The sequence below is a fragment of the Heterodontus francisci genome, chromosome 45, assembly GCF_036365525.1.
Source record: "Heterodontus francisci isolate sHetFra1 chromosome 45, sHetFra1.hap1, whole genome shotgun sequence".
NCBI classification, from domain to species: Eukaryota; Metazoa; Chordata; class Chondrichthyes; order Heterodontiformes; family Heterodontidae; genus Heterodontus; species Heterodontus francisci.
Window position 1 is genome coordinate 14,566,262 of NC_090415.1, and position 17,722 is coordinate 14,583,983.

The window sequence follows — 17,722 nt, forward strand, 5'->3', positions numbered from 1 at the left end:
TCATTACCTCCCGTACCGAACCAAATTCTGTCCTGGTGGTAGTCTATGCTGGTTCCCAAGATCCACACGTAAGTAACAAAAATAAAATCAAATTCTCATTCATCGAAAAGAGAAATTATGATTAATTTCTAACAGTAGTTTTAACCATTGCTTTGGAGGTTTTAACTTAGCTATTCTCCTGGACAATCTTAAAAAAAAAGAAAGCATTTACCATCAGTCTGAGGGATGGTTTCACTTCCGTTTTTTAATTTTCCATTGAGTAACACATTTTTGATCTTCACTATGGGTATTATTTTATTATCAGTTGCCTTTGAAATCTATTTCAATTCCTCAGATTTAAAATTCACTCTTGAGTGTGGTCCGCTTCTCTGCGGGGTTGGTGTACTCCCTGAAATCCACCACGTGCATGCTGTAGTTGTTGTTACACATCAGTTTAGGAACAATTAGTTTGATTCAATTCTTGTTTCAATTGATGTATTGCATGACTAGCTTGGAGAACCATAAGGTTCTCTTGTTGCAGATATACCTTAAATGGCACACAGAATCTCAAATTAACTTGCTTTCAGAATAGGCAGAAATGTAGTGAACTGAGCTGTAAGCAAATATTATGTCCTCATGTCTTTGGAGTAGGACTTAAGCACTCAATCACTTGGACTGAGCAACAAAACTCCTACCACTGTAAAAGGCATAGGCTAGTCTGCTTGTTGATATTGTTAATGTGCACAGAATTCAAGGGAGATTTGCAGCATACAGGGCAATATGATGGATGGATGGATAAAGAGATGTTTGGATGACCAGATAAATATACAAATAGATAGATCGATAGATAGATAGATAGATAGATAGATAGATAGATAGATAGATAGATAGATAGATAGATAGATAGATAGATAGATAGATAGACAGACAGACTGCCATAGCAAGATTTGGAAATCGTAATCCCCAGGGGTATGTTCTGGTTCCTCAATTTCTCACCTTAGTTATTAGTGACTCAGAAGTATGAATGGAGAGATGTAAATTCATTGTTTTGTGTATAGATTGCAGTCAATTATGAGGGTTAGCAAGTAGTGCTGGAAGTCTCAAAGAGACATGGTCAGATGAATTGAGTGGTTAATTCCCTGCTGGATTAAGTTCAGTTTGCGAAAGAAGGATCTCATCCACGTTTTATTCCCACCCCCCCAATAAAGATAAAGAGGAATATTTCCCAAAAAGCAATAAACGAAAGACTAGGGAGCAAGGAGATTTCGGAAAAAAACAGAAATAATGCTGTATATCCTCACCAGGCACCAGCATTTATGGAAAGACAAATAGAGTTACCGCTTCAGGTCTATGTGACCTTTCATCAGAGATTTCGGAGCTCAAGTGCTCAATCGTTAAAATAAAAAGAGAGGTACAAGAAAACAACCAGAAATGCTGGGGGAATGATACATTGGTGCCAAGCGGCCTGGAAAACAACGTATGGAAGCTATGTGACAGTGAGACAGAGCTCTGATTAGACCCCATCTCGAGTACTGCTTTCAGCTTTAGTCACGACGCCGAACATCTTAGCGTTGCAGCCTAGATGTATCATAATAAGGCTGGGGCTTAGACGGTTGCCTTGTAAGGACATTTTTCATGACTTTGCTTGCATTTCCTGAAGTGTAGAGGATTGAGAGGTTGTCTATGGCAGATGCTTGAGACAATCTCATGAAGCAAAAATCGTGTTGAAGTCAAGTGGGAAAGTTATGAACCAGAGGCCATTATCGCAAGATAAGTGCCAGACCGTTTAGCAGCTACATCAGGACAGACACAACATGCCATGGATGCTGGGTGACTTTGAACTTTTCAGACTATGCTGGATAGTTTTGGTTCGGTAAGGATATTCAGGGAAATGAGGTAAAGGAAGATAGACAGAGTTGAGATGCATTAAGACATAATGTAATTGAACTTTGAGCGTCCCCGAGAGTCTGAATGGCATAGTCTCCTATTTCTGACTGTATAGTTACATTTCGCACGGTGTAATGGCTGTTGATCGCTGATTTAATAATAGAATATAGAGAACATCTTGTTTAGTTTAGTTTAGAGATACAGCTCTGAAACAGGCCCTTCGGCCCACCGAGTCTGTGCCGACCATCAACCACCTATTTATACGAATCCTACACTAATCACATCTTCCTACCACATCCCCACCTGTCCCTATATTTCCCTGCCACCTACCTATACTAAGTGCAATTTATAATGGCCAATTAACCTATCAACCTGCAAGTCTTTGGCATGTGGGAGGAAACCGGAGCACCCGGAGGAAACCCACTTGCTTTTTTTTTTAGCGATACAGCACTGAAACAGGCCCTTCGGCCCACCGAGACTGTGCCAACCATGAACCTCCCATTTATACTAATCCTACACTAATCTCATATTCCTACCACATCCCCACCTGTCCCTATATTTCCCTGCCACCTACCTATACTAAGTGCAATTTATAATGGCCAATTAACCTATCAACCTTGTTATATTCCGTTGCCCTGACCTATAATTATATATTCCCTGTATTCTTTCAGAACCCGTGTTGTGACAACCAGTGTCAACTATCCGGAGCACAGGGAAGTTTATCACATTTACTGATGTGGTGCACACGAATGGATAAGCAGAAGATAAATACAGCCGATGATGGAAGGCTGAAGTAAAAACAGAAAATGCTGGAGATACTCAGCAGATATGGTAGCATCTGTGGAGTGTAAAAGAATAAATAAACAGGTCGTTTCAGGTCGCTTCATGATATTAGAAGTATATTCTTTGAGCTGAACAGTTTTAGAATCATATAGAGAAGAAACAAAGAAGATGGCGATGCTGCAGCTCACACCTCTTTGAAACAGCTATCATTTAGGCTCCCACCACTTCCGTTTTACCAGGGTCAGTCATTCATTCCCAATTCCCTTTAAAAAATACAATCTAATCAGCTATGATCACACTTTCAGACAATGAATTTCAAACTCGCTGCTTTGAAGAAATCCTCATCTCCTCGCAGGTTCTTTTGTTTTCGTATAGTTACCACCTCTCCAGCCAGCTATAAATGTTTTTCCTCATTTACTCTATTAAATCTAATCATATTTTTGCACAGCTCTATAAAGGAGAAGAGGTCCATTTTATGTTCTAGAATTACTATGTAACTGAAGTGCCTCATCCCTGGACACAATCTGGCATATCTCCTCTGCAGCATGTACAAAGTCATGGCACCCTTCCGAAAAAGAAATGTCCAGATTTGGACCCACATTCCAAGCAATGATTTTTACAAGTGTGGTATAATATCCTTACTTTTATTATTTTAAACGTCACACTACATCTATATGTTACACAGTCGTCTTTGAGGGTTACCCTTCGCAAACTCCTCCCAGTTGCAATGGGTTGGAACTCCCAGACCATCCCAAATTCAATGTCCTCTTCGCTCATTTCTTCATGCACTAACGAGCTGAACGTCCGTGAATAGGTCAATTCCTGGTGATCCTGCTGGCATTTTACTTGTCTGCAAACCTCAACTTTCAAAACACGTTCAATCTTCGCAGACATTCCCTTTATCAGTATTCTCTGAGTACAGGACTTCCACTTTATCTGGCAGGGTGAAAACACTGCAGGTTATGTGTTTTTTTTAAAGTGTTTGATCTATGTTCTCTGTTGTCCCGGTAACAAAGATTCTTGTTTTGTCCTTAGGCAAAATGTTTGCGAGGTCATCTGATTCTTGGACTGCATCTTAAACTTTTAAAAGTGACAGTTTTAAAAAATATAAAATGTTACAAAGTCCAGCGTTCATAATACAAGTATGCCTTAAATGTCTAGGAATTCTTGATGTAGAATACTTTGCTCACTATACGTCTATTCATAAAACCCAACATTCTGTATCCCTTTTCCTTTACGAGATAAATGAAATTGTCCTGAAACTTTTACAATTGCCTGCTTGAGATCCCATGTCTCACTGTATTTCCTGGTGCTTTAAAATCATACCACTTAATGTTCATAACATTTCTTTATACTTCCTTCAAACATACATTGCTCCATATTCATCTGCATTAAATTTCAGTTGTCATATATCTAGCCATTTGAAATTAAGCAGTTTATACGCAGATTATAAATATATTTCAAAAATAACAGTAATCTCAGTTTATTTTCGGTCTAGTGTAATCGTGCAACCTGCAGGATATTAAGTGACCAAAGTCTGACTGAATGCTACCTGTTCCTTTCAAAGGAAGACCAAGACTCTGGAAGAACGGTGTCAGAGATGCATACCTGCATTTGAGTGATAGTTCTTGCTTTGTCTTTTCCAATGGTGCAAGCTACACGATATTATATTATTCTTGCTGAATCATACAGTTTCCTTTCCAAACAAAGGAGAGGCTTTGGGTGAACAGAATTAGGGGCAAATTAGTGCTATTTGTACTTGTCCTGTCATCCAGAATCGTCGTGCATTGAGAAGGAGGCTGCAGTAGATTTGAAGAGTCGGTTATCAGTGCTGGAAAAAGGTGAGCAAGCCTGCATACAGCTGTTGCTCCCATCATATGTTTTGTAAGTTTGGATGAATAAAATGGTAACTGCTACGGGGAGGTAGTTGGGGTAGATACTGAGGGAGATGCGAAATTGACGACGGAGGTGAATCAGTCAACAAGGAAACGACTGAGTGTCTGGCAATGTTAGGGAAATTTTGCTTACATTACTCCTTCAAAAAGGAGTTATTTCCAGACTTAAAAAAGATGTTTTGAGGAAATGGAAGTTAGAAATCTTCCACATTGAGTTGCATGATGCAACAATTAAACAACATCACAGCCAAATTCAGAAAAAAAAATTGGAAACACACAATAATTCTTTTGCAACGTCCGAAAAGTTCTGCATGCAGAATTGCAACACATTTAGGGCATGATGATGTTATGAACGCTGGACTTTTTAAAATGATTATGTTTAAAAAAATACTTTGATTTTTTTCAAGTTTAAGATAATGTCTGAGAAGTCAGGTGACCTCACAAGCACTCTGCTGAAGGACAAGGCAGACATCTTGGTTACCAGGACAACAGAGAACACAGATCAAATAATTTTTTTAAACTGAAACAAACAGAGATTGCCAGGGTATAACACCTGAAGAACAATGTTTTTCACCATCCCAGCCTTTTGGATCGTAAAAATGGAGTCAGTGATTCTGAGGAGGCAAATGTGCATGGCATCTGTAAAAACTTGGAAACAATAGAATGCCCAGGCGGTTATTTAGAACATAGAACATTACAGCGCAGTACAGGCCCTTCGGCTCTCGATGTTGCGCCGACCTGTGAAACCATCTGACCTACACTATTCCATTTTCATCCATATGTCTATCCAATGACCACTTCAATGCCCTTAAAGTTGGCGAGTCTACTACTGTTGCAGGCAGGGCGTCCCACGACCCTACTACTCTCTGAGTAAAGAAACTACCTCTAACATCTGTCCTATATCTATCACCCCTCAACTTAAAGCAATGTCCCCTCGTGTTTGCCATCACCATCCGATGAAAAGGACTCTCACTATCCACCCTATCTAACCCTCTGATTATCTTATATGTCTCTATTAAGTCACCTCTCCTCCTCCTTCTCTCTAGCGAAAACAACCTCAAGTCCCACAGACTTTCCTCGTAAGACCTTCCCTCCATACCAGGCAACATCCTAGTAAATCTCCTCTGCAGCCTTTCCAAAGCTTCCACATCCTTCCGATAATGCAGTGACCAGAACTGCACGCAATACTCCAGGTGAGGCCGCACCAGAGATTTGTACAGCTGCACCATGACCTCGTGGCTCCGAAACTCGATCCTCCTACTAATAAAAGCTAACACACCATATGCCTTCTTAACAGCCCTATTGATCTGGGTGGCAACTTTCAGGGATTTATGTACCTGGACACCACGATCTCTCTGCTCATCGACACTACCAAGAATCTTCCCATTAGCCCAGTACTCTGCATTCCTGTTACTCCTTCCAAAGTGAATCACCTCACACTTTTCCGCATTACACTCCATTTGCCATCTCTCAGCCCAGCTCTGCAGCCTATCTATGTTCCTCTGTAACCTACAACATCCTTCGGCACTATCCACAACTCCACCGACCTTCGTGTCATCCGCAAATTTACTAACCCACCCTTCTACACCCTCATCCAGGTCATTTATAAAAATGACAAACAGCAGTGGCCCCAAAACAGATCCTTTGCGGTACACCACTAGTAACTAAACTCCAGGATGAACATTTTCCATCAACTACCACCCTCTGTCTTCTTTCAGCTAGCCAATTTCTGATCCAAAGCTCTAAATCACCTTCAATCCCATACCTCCGTATTTTCTGCAATAGCCTACCGCGGGGAACCTTATCAAATGCCTTACTGAAATCCATATACACCACATCCACGGCTTTACCCTCATCCACCTGTTTGGTCACCTTCTCGAAAAACTCAATAAGGTTTGTGAGGCACAGCCTACCCTTCACAAAACCGTGCTGACTATCACTAATGAACTGATTCTTTTCAAGATGATTATAAATCCTGTCTCTTATAACCTTTTCCAACATTTTACCCACAACCGAAGTAAGGCTCACAGGTCTATAATTACCAGGGCTGTCTCTACGCCCCTTCTTGAACAAGGGGACAACATTTGCTATCCACCAGTCTTCCGGCACTATTCCTGTCGACAATGATGACATAAAGATCAAGGACTAAGGTTCTGCAATCTCCTCCCTGGCTTCCCAGAGAATCCTAGGATAAATCCCATCTGGCCCAGGGGACTTATCTACATTCACACTTTCCAAAATTGCTAACACCTCCTCCTTGTGAACCTCAATCCCATCTAGCCTAGTAGTCTGTATTCTCCTCGACAACATTTTCTTTCTCTACTGTAAATACTGACGAAAAATATTCATTTAACGCTTCCCCTATCTCCTCTGATTCCACACACAACTTCATTTGATGCCAGGCTTCTGGACTTTGCATAATGGAAAGGGAAAATGATCTATTGACGTTTTATTCCAGTTAAATGTAACAATTTTTCTGAAGGCACAGACAGAAGACAAGCACTTGGCAGCCTCAGAGCAGACTGAAAGAAAGGAAGACAGCTGCAGTGGCAGCCTCTATGGACAGAGAAATGAAAACTTGCTCACAGAGAATAACGATAAAGTGAAAAGCTGTGAAGTGAAGCCTGGCTAAGGTGTAAAGCTAAAACCTGAACCGTGTCCGACCTGACAACAGCCAATCAAAACCCAACCAGAGTCTTTTTTTTTTTGATGCCCAACACGACTCGAAAATCTCAAGCATATTAATGAAACAGAAAAAAAAATGTGGACTAAAAATAAAACAATACCACCAGCTCATGGGAACGGCACTTAGTAGTGCAATTGGGAAATCTATATCAGTAGTACTTTGTCAGAGAGTTCCCAAACTCTGTTAGGGTGCCGAAGGTAGACAAGATGAATCAACAAGTGTGAGAATGTGACATCCACATTACGCTTCCATTGTAAACAGTTTAGGAAACCATTCATGGTGCTGTCAGAGAGCTCAACCAACTTTTTGTCTGTTTTATATCCACTGCTACTTCTTTCTTTGTCTACAATATTGAGGAAGGATGCACTTGTAGCATTTATTGCATTAAGGTCCCTGTACAATTTGAGTCGATACAGAGGAAAATTTCCAGCTTGCAATCTTATGTGAATGCCGCAGGAAGACTCGCTGGCCCATCAAAACTGTCTCACACCAATATCGCTGGACCATCACGGCTAAACACTTCTTCTTTCTCCCTAACCCACCTATAAATCTACTAGGAGTGGCACAAAAAAACATAATAACCCTGGGCCAACGTGGGGAAAAATCTCAGCAAACGTCCTCGCCAATGCCCTGCTACCCTGGCAGTCCAAAACCTGTCCAGGAGATTACATGGACCACGTTTTACCTATAAAGAAACGTATCTCCTATATGACACAATCTTTCTCACAGACAGGAACAGATCGAGCTCCCTCTTGCAGCCACTGAGAAGGTCAGCACCCACTACACCAGCTGACAATGTATTCACGAGGCTCTACATTCTCTGGGAAAAGAACCAGCTAACAGACGTGATCTGATATGCATTTAAAAAAAAAAGCTCAGCGATGGGCGGCACAGTGGCGCAGTGGTTACCACTGCAGCCTCACAGCTCCAGTGACCCGGGTTCGATTCCGGGTACTGCCTGTGTGGAGTTTGCAAGTTCTCCCTGTGTCTGCGTGGGTTTCCTCCCACAAGCCAAAAGAATTGCAGGTTGATAGGTAAATTGGCCATTATAAATTGTCACTAGTCTAGGTAGGTGGTAGGGAAATATAGGGACAGGTGGGGATGTTTGGTTGGAATATGGGATTAGTGTAGGATTAGTATAAATGGGTGGTTGATGTTCGGCACAGACTCGGTGGGCCGAAGGGCCTGTTTCAGTGCTGTATCTCTAATCTAATCTGATGGAGTTCTCTCTGCAATTTTACTTGTCTGCTACTGTGCAACAATCAGTTGGTCCCTAATGGGGCAAAGGCTTGCTTTTGAAAATCAATCAACATTAGTTCTACAGCCATTATAGCTTGTTTGAAATGATCAGCATTTGATGGGAAAATATTGCATTAATAATGCTACATTGTTCAATGCCTTCAAATGGTTTTGACATGAACCGAAGTTTCTAGAAATAGCCAACTCTGTATTCACTCCCTGGAACAGAATACCAGCCCTTTAGAATCAGAGGAATACTTCATTTAAGGAACACAAATTATTAGTTTGACTAATATAGACTGTAACGGCAGATTAATATGCCAGGGTGTTTTAATTCATTACTGTGGAAGATTTAGAATTGATACTTGGATGGCCAGTGTTAATTATTCAACCTCCATCCCCCGCCCCCACCAACCCCATATTCAAGATAAAACACAATGTGCACAATGCCAATTAACGTCTAGACTAGATACAATAAATATTGGTTCTATGCATCTTCATTTTTAATATTTGCATTTGAAACACTGGATTATCAAAACTGAGATAACTTGGGTATAGGTTAGTGTCTCATCCACTCAGTAATGAGAATTAAGTAAGTTGGATCCTGCATTTTGGCTTTTCAGATAATTCCTAGTGAATTTTGTCCACAACATCCATTGATGTGGTCAGTGACACTCGCTTTCAATCATAATGTGGCAGCTTTCCAGATGTACATCACACAACAGCTGCAATAAGACTTTCTATATAATCAATCTCATCACGGAATTTCGTGGTAGACTAATGTTTTTGTCTTCTTTCAATAACTGGGTAGATCGAATTCTTGAAATTGTTTGCCTTTTTTAAGTTAAGAAAAATCATCAACATGCTTACAACCAGGTGGTCTGGACAGGGCACTGCAGCTATTTTTCCAATTCCGTTCTTGCAATGTTAAAGCAAACAAGTTCATGAATTATATTATAAGCATGTGTTATGAATAAAATGAGTCATTAGTATTCCTTCAGTGGCCAATTTTAACTCGCATGACTGTCACTCAAATTATCCACTAAATGTCATATCATTTGGCAGCCCCTATAATTGAAATATGAATGGACCTTATAATCCACTCCTGGGTTTCCTTTGTGCAGAAAAGGCAGCCTCTAATGTGTGTTGTTGAACTTTATACTCTGAACTCATTTTGAATACAATTTTTCAAGTGTTTTAATAAGTAAAGAAAATACCTCCCTTTGTAATTTGGGGTCCAGCATTCAGGTCCCAGCAAGGGGGTTGGGGGCGGGGAGGGGGGCGGGGGGGTTGCTGTTGTTTGCTGTGTGCAGGCAGCGCTATTGCCCTGTTAACTGCCATTGTCGCCTGGGGGTCCCTCTGTGGGACACAAAGTGCCCAAAATTGAGGCTTCCCAGGAGCCCGCTTGATGGACGCCAGGTTTCACTGGGCGTTCTCCCCATATGGCAGCGAGCCTCCTACCAGCTGGTAAAATGCCAACAGAGGCAGGAAGAAGGCCTTAATGGGCCACATCAGTGGCTCAATTGGATTCCAGGCAGGTGGGTCATCAGCCAGTTTTGCCACTGCTACCAAGATGGCATGGCAGCAGGAAGACAACTGACACTCCACCCGACTCCTTCCTGCACCATTTTGCCTGCCTTGCCCACTCCCAGCCTTTACACCAAAGAGATGGCAAAATTAATTGCGTTAGATTAGTGTTGCAACATGTTGTCACTCATTGGCCACCAGCAGCAAGAAATGTGGATTCTGACCACAGGAGAAAATTATCAGCAATTCTGAAGCGCCAAGCTTCAGTTAAGGGCGCTCACAACTGTGAAACTCTGCAGCTGCAGCGTTATTAGCTCTTTCCTGCCTGTTTCCATTGGTTCTTGTCATATTCCCACATTCCACTCAGAAGGGTGCATTGGATGGAGAAACGTTTAATAGAATTATGTACTGTTCAGAGCAAACAACATTGACCATTCGTGACACCTGTCACAAGCGAATTTGGTACCACTGACAAGAATTTGAAATAACATAAAACTCTCAACATTAAATTGTTTTCTTGGCACTGTCGCTCACATTCACATCATCCGAGCAGAATTCAGCAGTGCAAACTGCATGCCAGCTCACAATTATTAGGCAGGGATGACGAAGGAGACACAATTCCTCATGGAACTGTACCATCATACAGCCCGTACCAAGGCAATTCGGCCACTCCTTCATGTGCTGCCCCACGATAGAAATATCCACCTATTCCCCCTCACCTATTATTTCAGTAAAGCCTTCCCTATGTTTCCTTTCCAAGTATACAGCCACCTGCCGTTTGTAAGATAAGAGTGAATCTGCTTTCAGTTCATTTTGAGACAGTGAATTCCATATCAAACAAACTGATTGAGTGAAAATGTCTTTATCTCCCCCCCCATTTCTTACATAATTTTCTGACTTTATGCAGATGAGACCATGTGTCTTTTTCCCTTCCTGCACCACGTTTAAAATGATCCCATTTAGTTTACCCTGTCTCTTCACATCTCTCCTTCCAAAATACATTATTTCACACTTGTATGTATTTATGCTATCTGCCATGTGCCTGCCCGTTTCACGGACTGTCCAAGTCATCCTGAAGTCTGAAACCCCTCACCGTCCTTACATTTCTGAATTTCCTGTCAGCTACAAGCTTTGTAATTATGCCTTTATACCCCAAACCGTGCACTGGGTGGGTCTGTTATGATATTATCTCCACAGGGATAGTGACTCAGAGGGTCTCTTATTATGGGGTCTCCACGAGGAGATACACCGAGTGTGTCTGTTATTATAGTATCTCCACAGTGAGAGTTAATGCGTGGTTCTGTTATTACTGGTTCTTCGCAGGGAGCGTGACTGAATGGCTTTGTTAGTATCAGGACAATGGGAGTGTCTGAGTGGATCCGTTATTATAATATCTCCACAGTGAGAGCCACTGAGTGAGTCTGTAATTACATTATTTCCCCTGGGAGTGTGACGAAGTGGGTCTGTTATTATAGTGTTTTCACAGTGAGAGTGACTGAGTGGGGCTATTATTATTATTATATCCCTGCGGTGAGAGTCATGAGTGGGTCTGTTTTTATCGTATCTCAACAGGGAGAGTCACTGAGTGGCCCTGTTATTATAGAGTCTGCACAGGGAGAGTAATTGAGTGGGTCTGTTATTTTAGTATGTACACAGGGAGAGTGACTGGGTGGGTCTGTTATTACAGTATCTCCACAGAGAAATTCGCTGAATGTGTCTGTTATTTTATTATCTACACAAGGATAGTCACTGGGTGGGTCTATTACTATAGAATCTCCACAGGGAGAGTGACTGAGTGGGTCAGTTATTATAGTATCTCCACAGGGAGAGTGACTGAGTGGTTCTGTTATTCTCGTATCTCCACAATGCCCTGCCTTTGAGTGTGGTGGAGGCAGGATCAATTGAGGCAATCAAGAGTTAATTTGATTGCTTTGCGAAATGGAAGAAGGTGCAGTGTTATGGGGAGAAGTTGGGGCACTGGCACTAGGTTAATTGGTCGTTCAGAGTGCCAGCAAAGACACGATGGGTAGAATGGCCTCCTTCTGTGCTGCAAAAATTCCGTGATTCTGTGACAATCTTTGCTTAACTGACATGCACATGATTTTTCGAACATGCAGCACTAACTGGGGAATGTCCAGCACTGGGGCACAGGTGGCTCCATACCTCAGGGTTTAGAGCTGGTCTTGTAAATGAGAGGCTGTGAGTTCAAATAACCACTGGGTCTTGAAAGCATTTTGTTAAGGTTTTAAGTTCACCTTCAAAAAGCAAATCATTTCCCTTTTATTTTCTAAATAGTTCCAAGGCCAACGTGGGAGAAAGAGGCTCTCGGCTTCTCAATTTCTCCATCTGTCACTATCTGCTCTCTCTCTCTCACCATCCCCCTCTCTCTGTTACCAGAGGACGGAGATTGAATATAGAAACATGCAAACATTTCTGCACAGTAGGAGGCCATTCAGCACATCATGTCCGTACTGGCTGAAACATTTTATTTATTCTACTCTCAACTTCCAGCTCTTGGCATTAATTGGCCAAAGAGACAGTGAGAAAGGAGCTGAGGATGTCTTTTTTTCATATCCAGTTATAGTCGATAACAAGTAAGCATAGAATTGTTCATTGTACAAAATACTTTAACATTTTAACTATAACTGTTAGTTGTTGTGATCTGGAATGCGCTGCCTGAATGGCTGGTGGAAGCAGATTCAAAAAACAAAGAACAAAGAACAGTGCAGCACAGGAACAGGCCATTCGGCCCTCCAGGCCTGCACCGATCTTGATGCCTGCCTAAACTAACACCTTCTGCACTCCCGGGGTCCATATCCCTCTATTCCTTCCTATTCATATATTTGTCAAGATGTCTCTTAAACGTCGCTATCGTATCTGCTTCCACCACCTCCCCTGGCAGCAGGTTCCAGGCACTCACCACCCTCTGTGTAAAAAACTTGCCTCGCATATCCCCTCTAAACTTTGCCCCTCGCAGCTTCAACATCTGTCACCGAATAACTGGCTCTTCCACCCTGGGAAAAAGCTTCTGACTATCCACTCTGTCCATGCCGCTCATAACTTTGTAAACCTCTATCATGTCGCCCCTCCACGTCCGTCCTTCCCGTGAAAACAATCCGAGTTTTTCCAACCTCTCCTCATAGCTAATGCCCTCCAGACCAGGCAACATCCTGGTAAACCTCCTCTGTACCCTCTCCAAAGCCTCCACGTCCTTCTGGTAGTGTGGCGACCAGAATTGCACGCAATATTCTAAGTGTGGCCTAACTAAGGTTCTGTGCAGCTGCAACATGACTTGCCAATTTTTTTTACTGTATGCCCCGACCGATGAAGGCAAGCATGCCGTATGACTTCTTGAGTACCTTATCCACCTGCATTGCCACTTTCAGTGACCTGTGGACCTGTACGCCCAGATCTCTCTGCCTATCAATACTCCGAAGGGTTCTGCCATTTACTGTATACCTCCCACCTGCATTAGCCTTCCAAAATGCATTACCTCACATTTGTCTGGATTAAACTCCATCTGCCATTTCTCCGCCCAAGTCTCCAACCGATCGATATCCTGCTGTATCCTCTGACAATCCTCATCATTATCCACAACTCCACCAACCTTTGTGCCATCCGCAAACTTACTAATCAGACCAGCTACATTTTCCTCCAAATCATTTATATATACTACAAACGGCAAAGGTCCCAGCACTGATCCCTGCGGAACACCACTAGTCACATCCCGCCATTCAGAAAACCACCCATCCACTGCTACCCTCTGTCTTCTGTGACCGAGCCAGTTCTGTATTCATCTTGCCAGCTCACCTCTGATCCCGTGTGACTTCACCTTTTGCATCAGTCTGCCATGCGGGACCTTGTCAAAGGCTTTACTAAAATCCATAGAGACAACATCCACCGCCCTTCCCTCATCAATCATCTTCGTCACTTCCTCAAAAAACTCAGTCAAATTAGTAAGACACGACCTCCCCTTCACAAAACCATGCTGTCTCTCGCTAATAAGTTCGTTTGTTTCCAAATGGGAGTAAATCCTGTCCAGAAGAATCCTCTCTAATTGCATCCCTACCACTGACATAAGGCTCACCGGCTTATAATTCCCTGGATTATCCTTGCCACCATTCTTTAATCAAATGAACAACATTGGCTATTCTTCAGTCATCTGGGAGCTCACCTGTAGCCAATGAGGATGCAAAGATTTCTGCCAATGCCCCAGCAATTTCTTCCCTTGCCTCCCTCAGTATTCCAGGGTAGATCCCATCAGGCCCTGGGGACTTATTAACCTTAATGCTTTGCAAGACACCCAACACCTCCTCCTTTTTGATAATGAGATGACTGAGACTATCTGCACTCCCTTCCTAGGCTCTTCATCCACCAAGTCCTTCTCCTTGGTGAATACTGATGCAAAGTAGTCATTTAGCATCTCGCCCATTTCCTCTGGCTCCACACATAGATTCCCATCTCTGCCCTTGAGTGGGCCAACCCTTTCCCTGGTTACCCTCTTGCTCTTTATATATGTATAAAAAGCCTTGGGATTTTCCTTAATCCTATTTGCCAATGACTTTTCATGACCCCTTTTAGCCCACCTAACTCCTTGCTTAATTTCCTTCCTACTGTCTTTATATTCCTCAAGTGCTTCATCTGTTCCTAGCCTTCCAGCTCTTACAAATGCTTCCTTTTTCTTATTGACTATGCTCACAACATCCCATGTTATCCAAGGTTCCCGAAACTTGCCAAACTTGTCTTTCCTCCTCACAGGAACATGCTGGTCCTGGATTCTAATCAGCTGACGTTTGAAAGACTCCCACATGTCAGATGTTGATTTACGCTCAAACAGCCGCCCCCCAATGTAAATTCTTCTGTTCCTGCCTAATATTGTTATAATTAGCCTTCCCCCAATTTAGCACCTTCACCATAGGACTACTCTTATCGTTATCCACAAGTACCTTAAAACTTATGGAATTATGGTCACTGCTCCCGAAATGCTCCCCCATTGAAACTTCGACCACCTGGCCGGGCTCATTCCCCAATACCAGGTCCAGAATGGCCCCATCCCTAGTTGGACTATCTGCATACTGTTTCAAGAAGCCCTCCTGGATGCTCCTCACAAATTCTGCCCCATCCAAGCCCCTAGCACTAAGTGAGTCCCAGTCAATATTGGGGAAGTTAAAATCACCAACCACTAGAACCCTGTTACCTTTACATCTTTCCAAAATCTGTCTACATATCTGCTCCTCTACCTCCCGCTGGCTGTTGGGAGGCCTGTAGTAAACCCCAAACATCGTGACTGCACCTTTCCTATTCCTGAGCTCCACCCATATTGCCTCGCTGCATGACCCCTCTGAGGTGTCCTCCCGCAGTTCAGCTGTGATATTCTCCTTAACAAGTAATGCAACTCCCCCACCCCTTTTACATACCCCTCTATCCCGCCTGAAGCTTCTAAAGCCTGGAACATTTAGCTGCCAATCCTGCCCTTCCCTCAACCAAGTCTCTGTCATGGCAACAACATCATATTTCCAAGCACTAATCCAATCTCTAAGTTCATCTGCCTTACCTGTTATACTTCTCGCATTGAAACAGCATCAGGGTTGCTTGGAACGTTATCCTTGTTTTAACCCTCATAAAGCGGGCTGAATCCATCAGGGTGCGCCGGTCCCGAGGATATGAAGCAATTTCTGAGCACCGAGGATGTGAAGTACCGTCTGGACCCAGAGGTGAGAACTGGTTTCAGGAATACAAGGATGTAAACTACTGTTCGTCGCCGAGGATGTGACACTGCGCCTTGGCTCCGAGGATGTGATCAAGATTTATGGGCCACGAGATTGTGAAGCAGTGTCTGAGCCCCGAGAATGGGCACCAATGTCCAGGCCCCGAGGATATCACACAGTGTCTGGGGCTGGAGCGTGTCAGCAAGTTTCTTGTTCGGTTTCAGTGAGCCTTCGTCAAATGTCTGAGAAACTGGAAGTTTGCACTGTGCGAACCCAACATTTTTCATTCCATTTATGAACACAGGGTCTATAAAAGTACCACTGAAGTGGTGAAAGAAATTGCTCCTCTCCCCGTTGAACCTCCCTGGTGCCCCTTCCTTTTCCCTGCAATTTCCATCATGCAGCCCCGCATCTGATCCTCGACCGCAAGCGATCTGCCTGTGGAGGCACAAGAGGCCGCAATGGCTCAGCTCCACTGTTAAACTGTGCTCTGAGGCCAAGTTCGGATGAGCCTCGGACTGAGGGGCTGCAAAACTGTGACACATCCAATTCTGATGAATTTGCAGCTGAGAGCAAACAGAGTAAGACAGCAATGCAATCAATAACCAAGTACAGCCCACCACCCCGCCCCCATTATGGTTTGCGGAATAATGAGACTCATATGCAAGATTCTTTCATGTGTTGGAAAACTATAAAACACAGCGATCCTGTAATACAGTAACGATGAGGGTTAAATTCAAAACAATGCGTGCAGAGGTCAATGAATTCGCAGTACCACTACTTTAGACTGTCAGCCAACTCGTAAAACGCGTTTTCATGTGGTAGCGTGGCCGAGTGGTCTAAGGGGCTGGATTTAGGCTCCAGTCCCATTTGGGACGTGGGTTCGAATCCCTCTGCTGCCAGTGTTTTGCAAGGCAGCCTCAAAAACTTGTGAAAAACAAATGATGCATTTCCTGAACTGCGTTTCATCAAAAGTATCCATATTTCACCAGGAATAAAAGCAGTAAGTTCTGTCTTGAACACAATCACTGTTTGAGCTTCGCAGCCCCCTGGGTTAGAGAATTTCACAGATTCACCACCCTCTGAGCAAAGAGGTTTCTCCTCACCCAGTCTTAAATGGCCTTCCCCTTACTCTGAGACTGTTCTCGCCTCACCAGCCAGAAGAAACATTCTGCCCTGTCATGCCCTGAAAGAATTGTGTAAGTTTCAATGAGAGCATCTCTAATTCTTCGCAGTTCTGGAGCATGCAGGACAGATTTCTGCAATCTACCCTTCTAAGACAATACCACCATCCCTGGGATTAGTCTGGTGAACCTTCGGTGCACTCCCTCTATGGCAAGTATATCATTCCTTAGAAAAGGCGACCAAAACTGTACCAAATACTCCAGTTGCGGTCTCACCAAGGCTTCATACATTTGAAGCAAGACATCTTGACTCTTGCACTCAAAGCCCCTTGCAATGAAGGCCAACATACCACATGCCTTCTTAATTGCTTGCTGCACCTGCATACTAGTTTTAATGACTCCTGAACAAGGACACCCAGGTCTATTTGGACAGAAACACTTCCCAAACACTCACTATTTAAGAAATACTCTGCCTTTCTGTATTTTTTTTGACCAAAGTGTATCATTTCACATTTACTCACTTTATATTCCATCTACCATGTTCTTGCCCATTCACTTAGCCCGTCGAAATCCCCTCATAGTTTTGCGTCTTCATAAAATTTGGAAATATTACAATTGGTCCCCATATTCAAGCCATTTATGTAGATTGTAAACAACTCTGGCCCAGGCACTGACCCTTGTGGTATCCCACTGGTAACAGCCTGGCTTCCTGAAAATGATCCATTTATTCCTACTCTCTGCTTTCTGCCTGTTAACCAATTCTCAATCCATTGCAGTGTATTACCCCCAATCCCATGTTTTTTTAAATTTTGTTTACTAACCTCCTGTGTGGCACGTCATCAAAAGCCTTCTATAAATCCAAATACACCACATCCACTTGTTGTCCTTTATCTA

At 43.0% G+C, this 17,722-nt stretch overlaps 1 protein-coding gene and 1 non-coding gene across 6 annotated transcripts in view; one reads left to right on the top strand and one right to left on the bottom strand.

The window, feature by feature from the left end:
- Positions 1-17,722, bottom strand: part of LOC137356494 (immunoglobulin superfamily member 1-like) — a 59,703-nt gene that overhangs the window by 31,327 nt on the left and 10,654 nt on the right. The window contains exon 1 of one of the 5 annotated variants that reach the window (XM_068022380.1): positions 15,551-15,710. The exons of the other annotated variants lie outside the window; for them this stretch is intronic. The gene's annotated coding sequence lies outside the window, so the exon portion shown is untranslated. Of the gene's footprint in view, positions 1-15,550; positions 15,711-17,722 lie in introns of those variants that run through there. 5 annotated transcript variants of the gene reach the window in all.
- trnal-uag (transfer RNA leucine (anticodon UAG)) lies at positions 16,525-16,606 on the top strand. Its single transcript has one exon. It is a non-coding gene; the product is annotated as a tRNA-Leu (tRNA).